Source organism: Lissotriton vulgaris, chromosome 12 (genome assembly GCF_964263255.1).
Source record: "Lissotriton vulgaris chromosome 12, aLisVul1.2, whole genome shotgun sequence".
In the NCBI taxonomy this organism is placed as follows: domain Eukaryota; kingdom Metazoa; phylum Chordata; class Amphibia; order Caudata; family Salamandridae; genus Lissotriton; species Lissotriton vulgaris.
Window position 1 is genome coordinate 447,297,884 of NC_141700.1, and position 14,097 is coordinate 447,311,980.

The 14,097-nt window shown below is 29.9% G+C and overlaps 11 non-coding genes across 11 annotated transcripts; all 11 read right to left on the minus strand.

Moving 5' to 3' along the window:
* Window positions 1–235: 235 nt before the first annotated feature.
* On the minus strand, window positions 236–309 carry TRNAT-AGU (transfer RNA threonine (anticodon AGU)). Its single transcript has one exon. It is a non-coding gene; the product is annotated as a tRNA-Thr (tRNA).
* Window positions 310–1,255: 946 nt separating this feature from the next.
* TRNAT-AGU (transfer RNA threonine (anticodon AGU)) lies at window positions 1,256–1,329 on the minus strand. The gene has a single exon. It is a non-coding gene; the product is annotated as a tRNA-Thr (tRNA).
* A 1,900-nt stretch (window positions 1,330–3,229) lies between these two features.
* Window positions 3,230–3,303, minus strand: TRNAT-AGU (transfer RNA threonine (anticodon AGU)). The gene has a single exon. It is a non-coding gene; the product is annotated as a tRNA-Thr (tRNA).
* A 434-nt stretch (window positions 3,304–3,737) lies between these two features.
* TRNAM-CAU (transfer RNA methionine (anticodon CAU)) lies at window positions 3,738–3,810 on the minus strand. Its single transcript has one exon. It is a non-coding gene; the product is annotated as a tRNA-Met (tRNA).
* A 2,977-nt stretch (window positions 3,811–6,787) lies between these two features.
* On the minus strand, window positions 6,788–6,860 carry TRNAT-CGU (transfer RNA threonine (anticodon CGU)). The gene has a single exon. It is a non-coding gene; the product is annotated as a tRNA-Thr (tRNA).
* A 942-nt stretch (window positions 6,861–7,802) lies between these two features.
* TRNAT-CGU (transfer RNA threonine (anticodon CGU)) lies at window positions 7,803–7,875 on the minus strand. Its single transcript has one exon. It is a non-coding gene; the product is annotated as a tRNA-Thr (tRNA).
* Window positions 7,876–9,332: 1,457 nt separating this feature from the next.
* On the minus strand, window positions 9,333–9,406 carry TRNAT-AGU (transfer RNA threonine (anticodon AGU)). The gene has a single exon. It is a non-coding gene; the product is annotated as a tRNA-Thr (tRNA).
* A 1,964-nt stretch (window positions 9,407–11,370) lies between these two features.
* TRNAT-AGU (transfer RNA threonine (anticodon AGU)) lies at window positions 11,371–11,444 on the minus strand. The gene has a single exon. It is a non-coding gene; the product is annotated as a tRNA-Thr (tRNA).
* Window positions 11,445–11,879: 435 nt separating this feature from the next.
* TRNAM-CAU (transfer RNA methionine (anticodon CAU)) lies at window positions 11,880–11,952 on the minus strand. The gene has a single exon. It is a non-coding gene; the product is annotated as a tRNA-Met (tRNA).
* A 1,455-nt stretch (window positions 11,953–13,407) lies between these two features.
* On the minus strand, window positions 13,408–13,481 carry TRNAT-AGU (transfer RNA threonine (anticodon AGU)). Its single transcript has one exon. It is a non-coding gene; the product is annotated as a tRNA-Thr (tRNA).
* A 435-nt stretch (window positions 13,482–13,916) lies between these two features.
* On the minus strand, window positions 13,917–13,989 carry TRNAM-CAU (transfer RNA methionine (anticodon CAU)). The gene has a single exon. It is a non-coding gene; the product is annotated as a tRNA-Met (tRNA).
* Window positions 13,990–14,097: the final 108 nt, after the last annotated feature.

The window sequence follows — 14,097 nt, forward strand, 5'->3', positions numbered from 1 at the left end:
AAGGTATTAATATTGCTCAAATCTAGGTAGAAATTTCTTCTGCGTCTTTCTCATAGATATGTAGTTTTTTTCATTTTGCAATAACAGTATTCATTCTATAATCTTGAAAATACTTGGGTTTTTATAAGGTTTAAGATGATCTTTTCAACAGTAAGATGAATCAGACTTTTATATTTTAATTGTATCGGAATAAGACCTAATGAAAATGATTTGTTATATAACAATGAGAAAAGCAAGGCGCTGCTGAGAGTTGAACTCAGGATCTCCTGTTTACTAGACAGGCGCTTTAACCAGCTAAGCCACAGCACCCACTTGATTCTTAAATTTGAAACACTTTTCTTTATGGAGTTCAAGAGAATATTGCTTTTTCACTTTCATATTCTTTACTAAGTTCACACACTTCTCTACTCAAACACTTAAGATGAATGAAGACTCTTCACTTATTCAAAAACACCTCTCTAATTTGAAGTTTACCCTATTCATATCATTTTAAAATATACCTTGCTAAAGAATGGATTAGTTGAATTCAACAATAGAGTGATCATTCACCTCTATCTTGTTCTTTGTCATTTTCTTTTCCCTATTTCAGACAATGCATTCCTACAAAAATCTTCACAACACCAAGCATTTTATTAAATTTTTAAGATAACTTATTCTAAAGTTCATAGAACCAGATGATTATTCTTAAATTGTATGCAACACTTGTTTGATGAAAATTATTCGGAAAGCATGGAGAAAACAGTTAAGTGCTGCTGAGATTTTAACTCAGGATTTCCTGTTTACGAGACATGCGCTTTAACCACTAAGCCACAGCACCAACGTTAATAGTAAAAAATGCATAAATAATTTATTGTTGACGATGAAAATGTGTTTTCTGCTATAAATTCTTCTTTATATGTATTGTAATCTTAAACACGAAAAGATACTCAATCACTACGCAAGGATTAATATGTTTTAATAAACAGGTACTCTTATAAAACCCAATTTCATTTCTTGAATTCTTTACAATTTTTTTTCATGAAAGTATTAATATTGCTCAAATCTAGGTAGAAATTTCATCTACGTCTTTCTCATAGATATGTAGTTTTTTTCATTTTGCAATAACAGTATTCATTCTATAATCTTGAAAATACTTGGGTTTTTATAAGGTTTAAGATGATCTTTTCAACAGTAAGATGAATCAGACTTTTATATTTTAATTGTATCGGAATAAGACCTAATGAAAATGATTTGTTATATAACAATGAGAAAAGCAAGGTGCTGCTGAGAGTTGAACTCAGGATCTCCTGTTTACTAGACAGGCGCTTTAACCAGCTAAGCCACAGCACCCACTTGATTCTTAATTTTGAAACACTTTTCTTTCTGGTGTTCAAGAGAATATTGCTTTTTCACTTTCATATTCTTTACTAAGTTCACACACTTCTCTACTCAAACACTTAAGATGAATGAAGACTCTTCACTTATTCAAAAACACCTCTCTAATTTGAAGTTTACCCTATTCATATCATTTTAAAATATACCTTGCTAAAGAATGGATTAGTTGTATTCAACAATAGAGTGATCATTCACCTCTATCTTGTTCTTTGTCATTTTCTTTTCCATTTTTCAGTCAATGCATTCCGCAAAAAATCTTCACAATACCAATCATTTTATTTAATTTTAAAGATAACTTATTCTAACGTTCATAGAACCAGATGTTTATTCTTAAATTGTATTCAACATGTGTTTGATGAAAATTATTCGGAAAGCTTGGAGAAAACAGTTAGGTGTTGCTGAGATTTGAACTCAGGATTTCCTATTTACGAGACAGGCGCTTTAACCACTAAGCCACAGCACCAACGTTAATAGTAAAAAATGCATAAATAATTTATTGTTGATGATGAAAATGTGTTTTCTGCTATAAACTCTTCTTTATATGTATTGTAATCTTAAACACGAAAAGATACTCAATCACTACGCAAGGATTAATATGTTTTAATAAACAGGTACTCTTATAAAACCCAATTTCATTTCTTGAATTCTTTACAATTTTTTTCATGAAGGTATTAATATTGCTCAAATCTATTCATTCTATAATCTTGAAAATACTTGGGTTTTTATAAGGTTTAAAATGATCTTTTCAACAGTAAGATGAATCAGACTTTTATATTTTAATTGTATCGGAATAAGACCTAATGAAATTGATTTGTTATATAACAATGAGAAAAGCAAGGCGCTGCTGAGAGTTGAACTCAGGATCTCCGGTTTACTAGACAGGCGCTTTAAACAGCTAAGCCACAGCACCCACTTGGTTCTTAATTTTGAAACACTTTTCTTTATGGTGTTCAAGAGAATATTGCTTTTTCACTTTCATATTCTTTACTAAGTTCACACACTTCTCTACTCAAACACTTAAGATGAATGAAGACTCTTCACTTATTCAAAAACACCTCTCTAATTTGAAGTTTACCCTATTCATATCATTTTAAAATATACCTTGCTAAAGAATGGATTAGTTGAATTCAACAATAGAGTGATAATTCACCTCTATCTTGTTCTTTGTCATTTTCTTTTCCCTATTTCAGACAATGCATTCCTAAGAAAATCTTCACAACACCAAGCATTTTATAAAATTCTTAAGATAACTTATTCTAAAGTTCATAGAACCAGATGTTTATTCTTAAATTGTATTCAACACTTGTTTGATGAAAATTATTCGGAAAGCATGGAGAAAACAGTTAGGTGCTGCTGAGATTTTAACTCAGGATTTCCTGTTTACGAGACATGCGCTTTAACCACTAAGCCACAGCACCAACGTTAATAGTAAAAAATGCATAAATAATCTATTGTTGATGATGAAAAAGTGTTTTCTGCTATAAATTCTTTTTTATATGTATTGTAATCTTAAACACGAAAAGATACTCAATCACTACGCAAGGATTAATATGTTTTAATAAACAGGTACTCTTATAAAACCCAATTTCATTTCTTGAATTCTTTACAATTTTTTTCATAAAGGTATAGATATTGCTAAAATCTAGGTAGAAATTTCATCTACGTCTTTCTCATAGATATGTAGTTTTTTTCATTTTGCAATAACAGTATTCATTCTATAATCTTGAAAATACTTGGGTTTTTATAAGGTTTAAGATGTTCTTTTCAACAGTAAGATGAATCAGACTTTTATATTTTAATTGTATCGGAATAAGACCTAATGAAAATGATTTGTTATATAACAATGAGAAAAGCAAGGCGCTGCTGAGAGTTGAACTCAGGATCTCCTGTTTACTAGACAGGCACTTTAACCAGCTAAGCCACAGCACCCACTTGATTCTTAATTTTGAAACACTTTTCTTTATGGTGTTCAAGAGAATATTGCTTTTTCACTTTCATATTCTTTTCTAAGTTCACACACTTCTCTACTCAAACACTTAAGATGAATGAAGACTCTTCACTTATTCAAAAACACCTCTCTAATTTGAAGTTTACCCTATTCATATCATTTTAAATATACCTTGCTGTAGAATGGATTAGTTGAATTCAACAATAGAGTGATCACTCACCTCTATCTTGTTCATTGTCATTTTCTTTTCCCTATTTCAGTCAATGCATTCCTACAAAAATCTTCACAATACCAAGCATTTTATTTAATTTTTAAGATAACTTATTCTAAAGTTCATAGAACCAGATGTTTATTCTTAAATTGTATTCAACATGTGTTTGATGAAAATTATTCGGAAAGCATGGAGAAAACAGTTAGGTGTTGCTGAGATTTGAACTCAGGATTTCCTATTTATGAGACAGGCGCTTTAACCACTAAGCCACAGCACCAACGTTAATAGTAAAAAATGCATAAATAATTTATTGTTGATGATGAAAATGTGTTTTCTGCTATAAATTCTTCTATATATGTATTGTAATCTTAAACACGAAAAGATACTCAATCACTACGCAAGGATTAATATGTTTTAATAAACAGGTACTCTTATAAACCCAATTTCATTTCTTGAATTCTTTACAATTTTTTTCATAACGGTATTAATATTGCTCAAATCTAGGTAGAAATTTCATCTACGTCTTTCTCATAGATATGTAGTTTTTTTTATTTTGCAATAACAGTATTCATTCTATAATCTTGAAAATACTTGGGTTTTTATAAGGTTTAAGATGATCTTTTCAACAGTAAGATGAATCAGACTTTTATATTTTAATTGTATCGGAATAAGACCTAATGAAAATGATTTGTTATATAACAATGAGAAAAGCAAGGCACTGCTGAGAGTTGAACTCAGGATCTCCTGTTTACTAGACAAGCACTTTAACCAGCTACGCCACAGCACCCACTTGATTCTTAATTTTGAAACACTTTTCTTTATGGTGTTCAAGAGAATATTGCTTTTTCACTTTCATATTCTTTTCTAAGTTCACACACTTCTCTACTCAAACACTTAAGATGAATGAAGACTCTTCACTTATTCAAAAACACCTCTCTAATTTGAAGTTAACCCTATTCATATCATTTTAAACTATACCTTGCTGAAGAATGGATTAGTTGAATTCAACAATAGAGCGATCATTCACCTGTATCTTGTTCTTTGTCATTTTCTTTTCCCTTTTTCAATCAATGCATTCCTACAAAAATCTTCACAATACCAATCATTTTATTTAATTTTTAAGATAACTTATTCTAAAGTTCATAGAACCAGATGTTTACTCTTAAATTGTATTCAACATGTGTTTGATGAAAATTATTCGGAAAGCATGGAGAAAACAGTTAGGTGTTGCTGAGATTTGAACTCAGGATTTCCTATTTATGAGACAGGCGCTTTAACCACTAAGACACAGCACCAACGTTAATAGTAAAAAATGCATAAATAATTTATTGTTGATGATGAAAATGTGTTTTCTGCTATAAATTCTTCTTTATATGTATTGTAATCTTAAACACGAAAAGATACTCAATCACTACGCAAGGATTAATATGTTTTAATAAACAGGTACTCTTATAAAACCCAATTTCATTTCTTGAATTCTTTACAAACCTTTTTTTTCATGAAGGTATTAATATTGCTCAAATCTAGGTAGAAATTTCATCTACTTCTTTCTCATAGATATGTATTTTTTTCATTTTGCAATAACAGTATTCATTCTATAATCTTGAAAATACTTGGGTTTTTATAAGGTTTAAGATGATCTGTTCAACAGTAAGATGAATCAGACTTTTATATTTTAATTGTATCGGGATAAGACCTAATGAAAATGATTTGTTATATAACAATGAGAAAAGCAAGGCACTGCTGAGAGTTGAACTCAGGATCTCCTGTTTACTAGACAGGCACTTCAACCAGCTAAGCCACAGCACCCACTTGATGCTAAATTTTGAAACACTTTTCTTTATGGTGTTCAAAAGAATATTGCTTTTTCACTTTCATATTCTTTTCTAAGTTCTTCTCTACTCAAACACTTAAGATGAATGAAGACTCTTCACTTATTCAAAAAACCTCTCTAATTTGAAGTTTACCCTATTCATATCATTTTAAAATATACCTTGCTAAAGAATGGATTAGTTGAATTCAACAATAGAGTGATCATTCACCTCTATCTTGTTCTTTGTCATTTTCTTTTCCCTATTTCAGTCAATGCATTCCTACAAAAATCTTCACAATACCAAGCATTTTATTTAATTTTTAAGATAACTTATTCTAAAGTTCATAGAACCAGATGTTTATTCTTAAATTGTATTCAACACTTGTTTGATGAAAATTATTCGGAAAGCATGGAGAAAACAGTTAGGTGCTCCTGAGATTTGAACTCAGGATTTCCTGTGTACGTGACAGGCGCTTTAACCACTAAGCCACAGCACCAACGGTAATAGTAAAAAATGCATAAATAATTTACTGTTGATGATAAAAATGTGTTTTCTGCTGTAAATTCTTCTTTATATATATTGTAATCTTAAACATGAAAAGATACTCAATCACTACGCAAGGATTAGTATGTTTTAATAAACAGGTACTCTTATAAAACCCAATTTCATTTCTTGAATTATTTACAGATTTTTTTCATGAAAGTATTAATATTGCTCAAATCTAGGTAAAAATTTCATCTACTTCTTTCTCATAGATATGTATTTTTTTCATTTTGCAATAACAGTATTCATTCTATAATCTTGAAAATACTTGGGTTTTCATAAGGTTTAAGATGATCTTTTCAACAGTAAGATGAATCAGACTTTTATATTCTAATTGTATCGGAATAAGACCTAATGAAAATGATTTGTTATATAACAATGAGAAAAGCAAGGCGCTGGTGAGAGTTGAACTCAGGATCTCCTGTTTACTAGACAGGCGCTTTAACCAGCTAAGCCACAGCATCCACTTGATTCTTAACTTTGAAACACTTTTCTTTATGGTGTTCAAGAGAATATTGCTTTTTCACTTTCATATTCTTTTCTAAGTTTACACACTTCTCTACTCAAACACTTAAGATGAATGAAGACTCTTCACTTATTCAAAAAACCTCTCTAATTTGAAGTTTACCCTATTCATATCATTTTAAATATACCTTGCTGTAGAATGGATTAGTTGAATTCAACAATAGAGTGATCACTCACCTCTATCTTGTTCATTGTCATTTTCTTTTCCCTATTTCAGTCAATGCATTCCTACAAAAATCTTAACAATACCAAGCATTTTATTTAATTTTTAAGATAACTTATTCTAAAGTTCATAGAACCAGATGTTTATTCTTAAATTGTATTCAACATGTGTTTGATGAAAATTATTCGGAAAGCATGGAGAAAACAGTTAGGTGCTGCTGAGATTTGAACTCAGGATTTCCTGTTTACGAGACAGGCGTTTTAACCACTAAGCCACAGCACCAACGTTAATAATAAAAAATGCATAAATGATTTATTGTTGATGATGAAAATGTGTTTTCTGCTATAAATTCTTCTTTATATGTATTGTAATCTTAAACACGAAAAGATACTCAATCACTACGCAAGGATTAATATGTTTTAATAAACAGGTACTCTTATAAAACCCAATTTCATTTCTTGAATTCTTTACAATTTTTCATGAAGGTATTAATATTGCTCAAATCTAGGTAGAAATTTCATCTACTTCTTTCTCATAGATATGTATTTTTTTCATTTTGCAATAACTGTATTCATTCTATAATCTTGAAAATTCTTGGCTTTTTATAAGGTTTAAGATGATCTGTTCAACAGTAAGATGAATCAGACTTTTATATTTTAATTGTATCGGAATAAGACCTAATGAAAATGATTTGTTATATAAAAATGAGAAAAGCAAGGCACTGCTGAGAGTTGAACTCAGGATCTCCTGTTTACTAGACAGGCGCTTTAACCAGCTAAGCCACAACATCCACTTGATTCTTAATTTTGAAACACTTTTCTTTATGGTGTTCAAAAGAATATTGCTTTTTCACTTTCATATTCTTTTCTAAGTCCACACACTTCTCCATTCAAACACTTAAGATGAATGAAGACTCTTCACGTATTCAAAAACACCTCTCTAATTTGAATGTTACCCTATTCATATCATTTTAAAATATACCTTGCTGAAGAATGGATTAGTTGAATTCAAAAATAGAGTGATCATTCACCTCTATCTTGTTCTTTGTCATTTTCTTTTCCCTATTTCAGTCAATGCATTCCTACAAAATCTTCACAATACCAATCATTTTATTTAATTTTTAAGATAACGTATTCTAAAGTTCATAGAACCAGATGTTTATTCTTAAATTGTATTCAACACTTGTTTGATGAAAATTATTCGGAAAGCATGGAGAAAACAGTTAGGTGCTGCTGAGATTTGAACTCAGGATTTCCTGTTTACGAGACAGGCGTTTTAACCACTAAGCCACAGCACCAACGTTAATAGTAAAAAATGCATAAATGATTTATTGTTGATGATGAAAATGTGTTTTCTGCTATAAATTCTTCTTTATATGTATTGTAATCTTAAACACGAAAAGATACTCAATCACTATGCATGGATTAATATGTTTTAATAAACAGGTACTCTTATAAAACCCAATTTCATTTCTTGAATTCTTTACAATTTTTTTTCATGAAAGTATTAATATTGCTCAAATCTAGGTAGAAATTTCATCTACGTCTTTCTCATAGATATGTAGTTTTTTTTCATTTTGCAATGACAGTATTCATTCTATAATCTTGAAAATACTTGGGTTTTTATAAGGTTTAAGATGATCTTTTCAACAGTAAGATGAATCAGACTTTTATATTTTAATTGTATCGGAATAAGACCTAATGAAAATGATTTGTTATATAACAATGAGAAAAGCAAGGCGCTGCTGAGAGTTGAACTCAGGATCTCCGGTTTACTAGACAGGCGCTTTAACAAGCTAAGCCACAGCACCCACTTGATTCTTAAATTTGAAACACTTTTCTTTATGGTGTTCAAGAGAATGTTGCTTTTTCACTTTCATATTCTTTACTAAGTTCACACACTTCTCTACTCAAACACTCAAGATGAATAAAGACTCTTCACTTATTCAAAAACACCTCTCTAATTTGAAGTTTACCCTATTCATATCATTTTAAAATATACCTTGCTAAAGAATGGATTAGTTGAATTCAACAATAGAGTGATCATTCACCTCTATCTTGTTCTTTGTCATTTTCTTTTCCCTATTTCAGACAATGCATTCCTACAAAAATCTTCACAACACCAAGCATTTTATTACATTTTTAAGATAACTTATTTTAAAGTTCATAGAACCAGATGTTTATTCTTAAATTGTATTCAACACTTGTTTGATGAAAATTATTCGGAAAGCATGGAGAAAACAGTTAGGTGCTGCTGAGATTTTAACTCAGGATTTCCTGTTTACGAGACATGCGCTTTAACCACTAAGCCACATCACCAACGTTAATAGTAAAAAATGCATAAATAATTTATTGTTGATGATGAAAATGTGTTTTCTGCTATAAATTCTTCTTTATATGTATTGTAATCTTAAACACGAAAAGATACTCAATCACTACGCAAGGATTAATATGTTTTAATAAACAGGTACTCTTAAAAACCCAATTTCATTTCTTGAATTCTTTACAATTTTTTTTGTAAAGGTAATAATATTGTTCAAATCTAGGTAGAAATTTATTTTACGTCTTTCTCATAGATATGTAGTTTTTTTCATTTTGCAATAACAGTATTCATTCTATAATCTTGAAAATACTTTGGTTTTTATAAGGTTTAAGATGATCTTTTCAACAGTAAGATGAATCAGACTTTTATATTTTAATTGTATCGGAATAAGACCTAATGAAAATGATTTGTTATATAACAATGTGAAAACCAAGGCGCTGCTGAGAGTCGAACTCAGGATCTCCTGTTTACTAGACAGGCGCTTTAACCAGCTAAGCCACAGCACCCACTTGATTCTTAAAATTGAAACACTTTTCTTTATGGTGTTCAAGAGAATATTGCTTTTTCACTTTCATATTCTTTACTAAGTTCACACACTTCTCTACTCAAACACTTAAGATGAATGAAGACTCTTCACTTATTCAAAAACACCTCTCTAATTTGAAGTTTACCCTATTCATATCATTTTAAAATATACCTTGCTAAAGAATGGATTAGTTGAATTCAACAATAGAGTGATCATTCACCTCTATCTTGTTCTTTGTCATTTTCTTTTCCCTATTTCAGACAATGCATTCCTACAAAAATCTTCACAACACCAAGCATTTTATAAAATTTTTAAGATAACTTATTCTAAAGTTCATAGAACCAGATGTTTATTCTTAAATTGTATTCAACACTTGTTTGATGAAAATTATTCGGAAAGCATGGAGAAAACAGTTAGGTGCTGCTGAGATTTTAACTCAGGATTTCCTGTTTACGAGACATGCGCTTTAGCCACTAAGCCACAGCACCAACGTTAATAGTAAAAAATGCATAAATAATTTATTGTTGACGATGAAAATGTGTTTTCTGCTATAAATTCTTCTTTATATGTATTGTAATCTTAAACACGAAAAGATACTCAATCACTACGCAAGGATTAATATGTTTTAATAAACAGGTACTCTTATAAAACCCAATTTCATTTCTTGAATTCTTTACAATTTTTTTTCATGAAAGTATTAATATTGCTCAAATCTAGGTAGAAATTTCATCTACGTCTTTCTCATAGATATGTAGTTTTTTTCATTTTGCAATAACAGTATTCATTCTATAATCTTGAAAATACTTGGGTTTTTATAAGGTTTAAGATGATCTTTTCAACAGTAAGATGAATCAGACTTTTATATTTTAATTGTATCGGAATAAGACCTAATGAAAATTATTTGTTTTATAACAATGAGAAAAGCAAGGCGCTGCTGAGAGTTGAACTCAGGATCTCCTGTTTACTAGACAGGCGCTTTAACCAGCTAAGCCACAGAACCCACTTGATTCTTAATTTTGAAACACTTTTCTTTATGGTGTTCAAGAGAATATTGCTTTTTCACTTTCATATTCTTTACTAAGTTCACACACTTCTCTACTCAAACACTTAAGATGAATGAAGACTCTTCACTTATTCAAAAACACCTCTCTAATTTGAAGTTTACCCTATTCATATCATTTTAAAATATACCTTGCTAAAGAATGGATTAGTTGAATTCAACAATAGAGTGATCATTCACCTCTATCTTGTTCTTTGTCATTTTCTTTTCCCTTTTTCAGTCAATGCATTCCTACAAAAATCTTCACAATACCAATCATTTTATTTAATTTTTAAGATAACTTATTCTAAAGTTCATAGAACCAGATGTTTATTCTTAAATTGTATTCAACATGTGTTTGATGAAAATTATTCGGAAAGCTTGGAGAAAACAGTTAGGTGTTGCTGAGATTTGAACTCAGGATTTCCTATTTACGAGACAGGCGCTTTAACCACTAAGCCACAGCACCAACGTTAATAGTAAAAAATGCATAAATAATTTATTGTTGATGATGAAATTGTGTTTTCTGCTATAAACTCTTCTTTATATGTATTGTAATCTTAAACACGAAAAGATACTCAATCACTACGCAAGGATTAATATGTTTTAATAAACAGGTACTCTTATAAAACCCAATTTCATTTCTTGAATTCTTTACAATTTTTTTCATGAAGGTATTAATATTGCTCAAATCTAGGTAGAAATTTCATGTACGTCTTTCTCATAGATATGTAGTTTTTTCATTTTGCAATAACAGTATTCATTCTATAATCTTGAAAATACTTGGGTTTTTATAAGGTTTAAGATGATCTTTTCAACAGTAAGATGAATCAGACTTTTATATTTTAATTGTATCGGAATAAGACCTAATGAAAATGATTTGTTATATAACAATGAGAAAAGCAAGTCGCTGCTGAGAGTTGAACTCAGGATCTCCTGTTTACTAGACAGGCGCTTTAACCAGCTAAGCCACAGCACCCACTTGATTCTTAAATTTGAAACACTTTTCTTTATGGTGTTCAAGAGAATATTGCTTTTTCACTTTCATATTCTTTACTAAGTTCACACACTTCTCTACTCAAACACTTAAGATGAATGAAGACTCTTCACTTATTCAAAAACACCTCTCTAATTTGAAGTTTACCCTATTCATATCATTTTAAAATATACCTTGCTAAAAAATGGATTAGTTGAATTCAACAATAGAGTGATCATTCACCACTATCTTGTTCTTTGTCATTTTCTTTTCCCTATTTCAGACAATGCATTCCTACAAAAATCTTCACAACACCAAGCATTTTATTACATTTTTAAGATAACTTATTCTAAAGTTCATAGAACCAGATGATTATTCTTAAATTGTATTCAACACTTGTTTGATGAAAATTATTCGGAAAGCATGGAGAAAACAGTTAGGTGCTGCTGAGATTTTAACTCAGGATTTCCTATTTATGAGACAGGCGCTTTAACCACTAAGCCACAGCACCAACGTTAATAGTAAAAAATGCATAAATAATTTATTGTTGATGATGAAAATGTGTTTTCTGCTATAAATTCTTCTTTATATGTATTGTAATCTTAAACACGAAAAGATACTCAATCACTATGCAAGGATTAATATGTTTTAATAAACAGGTACTCTTATAAAACCCAATTTCATTTCTTGAATTCTTTACAATTTTTTTCGTAAAGGTATTAATATTGCTCAAATCTAGGCAGAAATTTCTTCTGCGTCTTTCTCATAGATATGTAGTTTTTTTCATTTTGCAATAACAGTATTCATTCTATAATCTTGAAAATACTTGGGTTTTTATAAGGTTTAAGATGATCTTTTCAACTGTAAGATGAATCAGACTTTTATATTTTAATTGTATCGGAATAAGACCTAATGAAAATGATTTGTTATATAACAATGAGAAAAGCAAGGCGCTGCTGAGAGTTGAACTCAGGATCTCCTCTTTACTAGACAGGCGCTTTAACCAGCTAAGCCACAGCACCCACTTGATTCTTAAATTTGAAACACTTTTCTTTATGGAGTTCAAGAGAATATTGCTTTTTCACTTTCATATTCTTTACTAAGTTCACACACTTCTCTACTCAAACACTTAAGATGAATGAAGACTCTTCACTTATTCAAAAACACCTCTCTAATTTGAAGTTTACCCTATTCATATCATTTTAAAATATACCTTGCTAAAAAATGGATTAGTTGAATTCAACAATAGAGTGATCATTCACCTCTATCTTGTTCTTTGTCATTTTCTTTTCCCTATTTCAGACAATGCATTCCTACAAAAATCTTCACAACACCAAGCATTTTATAAAATTTTTAAGATAACTTATTCTAAAGTTCATAGAACCAGATGATTATTCTTAAATTGTATTCAACACTTGTTTGATGAAAATTATTCGGAAAGCATGGAGAAAACAGTTAGGTGCTGCTGAGATTTTAACTCAGGATTTCCTGTTTACGAGACATGCGCTTTAACCACTAAGCCACAGCACCAACGTTAATATTAAAAAAGCATAAATAATTTATTGTTGACGATGAAAATGTGTTTTCTGCTATAAATTCTTCTTTATATGTATTGTGATCTTAAACACGAAAAGATACTCAATCACTACGCAAGGATTAATATGTTTTAATAAACAGGTACTCTTATAAAACCCAATTTCATTTCTTGAATTCTTTACAATTTTTTTTCATGAAAGTATTAATATTGCTCAAATCTAGGTAGAAATTTCATGTACGTCTTTCTCATAGATATGTAGTTTTTTCATTTTGCAATAACAGTATTCATTCTATAATCTTGAAAATACTTGGGTTTTTATAAGGTTTAAGATGATCTTTTCAACAGTAAGATGAATCAGACTTTTATATTTTAATTGTATCGGAATAAGACCTAATGAAAATGATTTGTTATATAACAATGAGAAAAGCAAGTCGCTGCTGAGAGTTGAACTCAGGATCTCCTGTTTACTAGACAGGCGCTTTAACCAGCTAAGCCACAGCACCCACTTGATTCTTAAATTTGAAACACTTTTCTTTATGGTGTTCAAGAGAATATTGCTTTTTCACTTTCATATTCTTTACTAAGTTCACACACTTCTCTACTCAAACACTTAAGATGAATGAAGACTCTTCACTTATTCAAAAACACCTCTCTAATTTGAAGTTTACCCTATTCATATCATTTTAAAATATACCTTGCTAAAAAATGGATTAGTTGAATTCAACAATAGAGTGATCATTCACCACTATCTTGTTCTTTGTCATTTTCTTTTCCCTATTTCAGACAATGCATTCCTACAAAAATCTTCACAACACCAAGCATTTTATTAAATTTTTAAGATAACTTATTCTAAAGTTCATAGAACCAGATGATTATTCTTAAATTGTATTCAACACTTGTTTGATGAAAATTATTCGGAAAGCATGGAGAAAACAGTTAGGTGCTGCTGAGATTTTAACTCAGGATTTCCTATTTATGAGACAGGCGCTTTAACCACTAAGCCACAGCACCAACGTTAATAGTAAAAAATGCATAAATAATTTATTGTTGATGATGAAAATGTGTTTTCTGCTATAAATTCTTCTTTATATGTATTGTAATCTTAAACACGAAAAGATA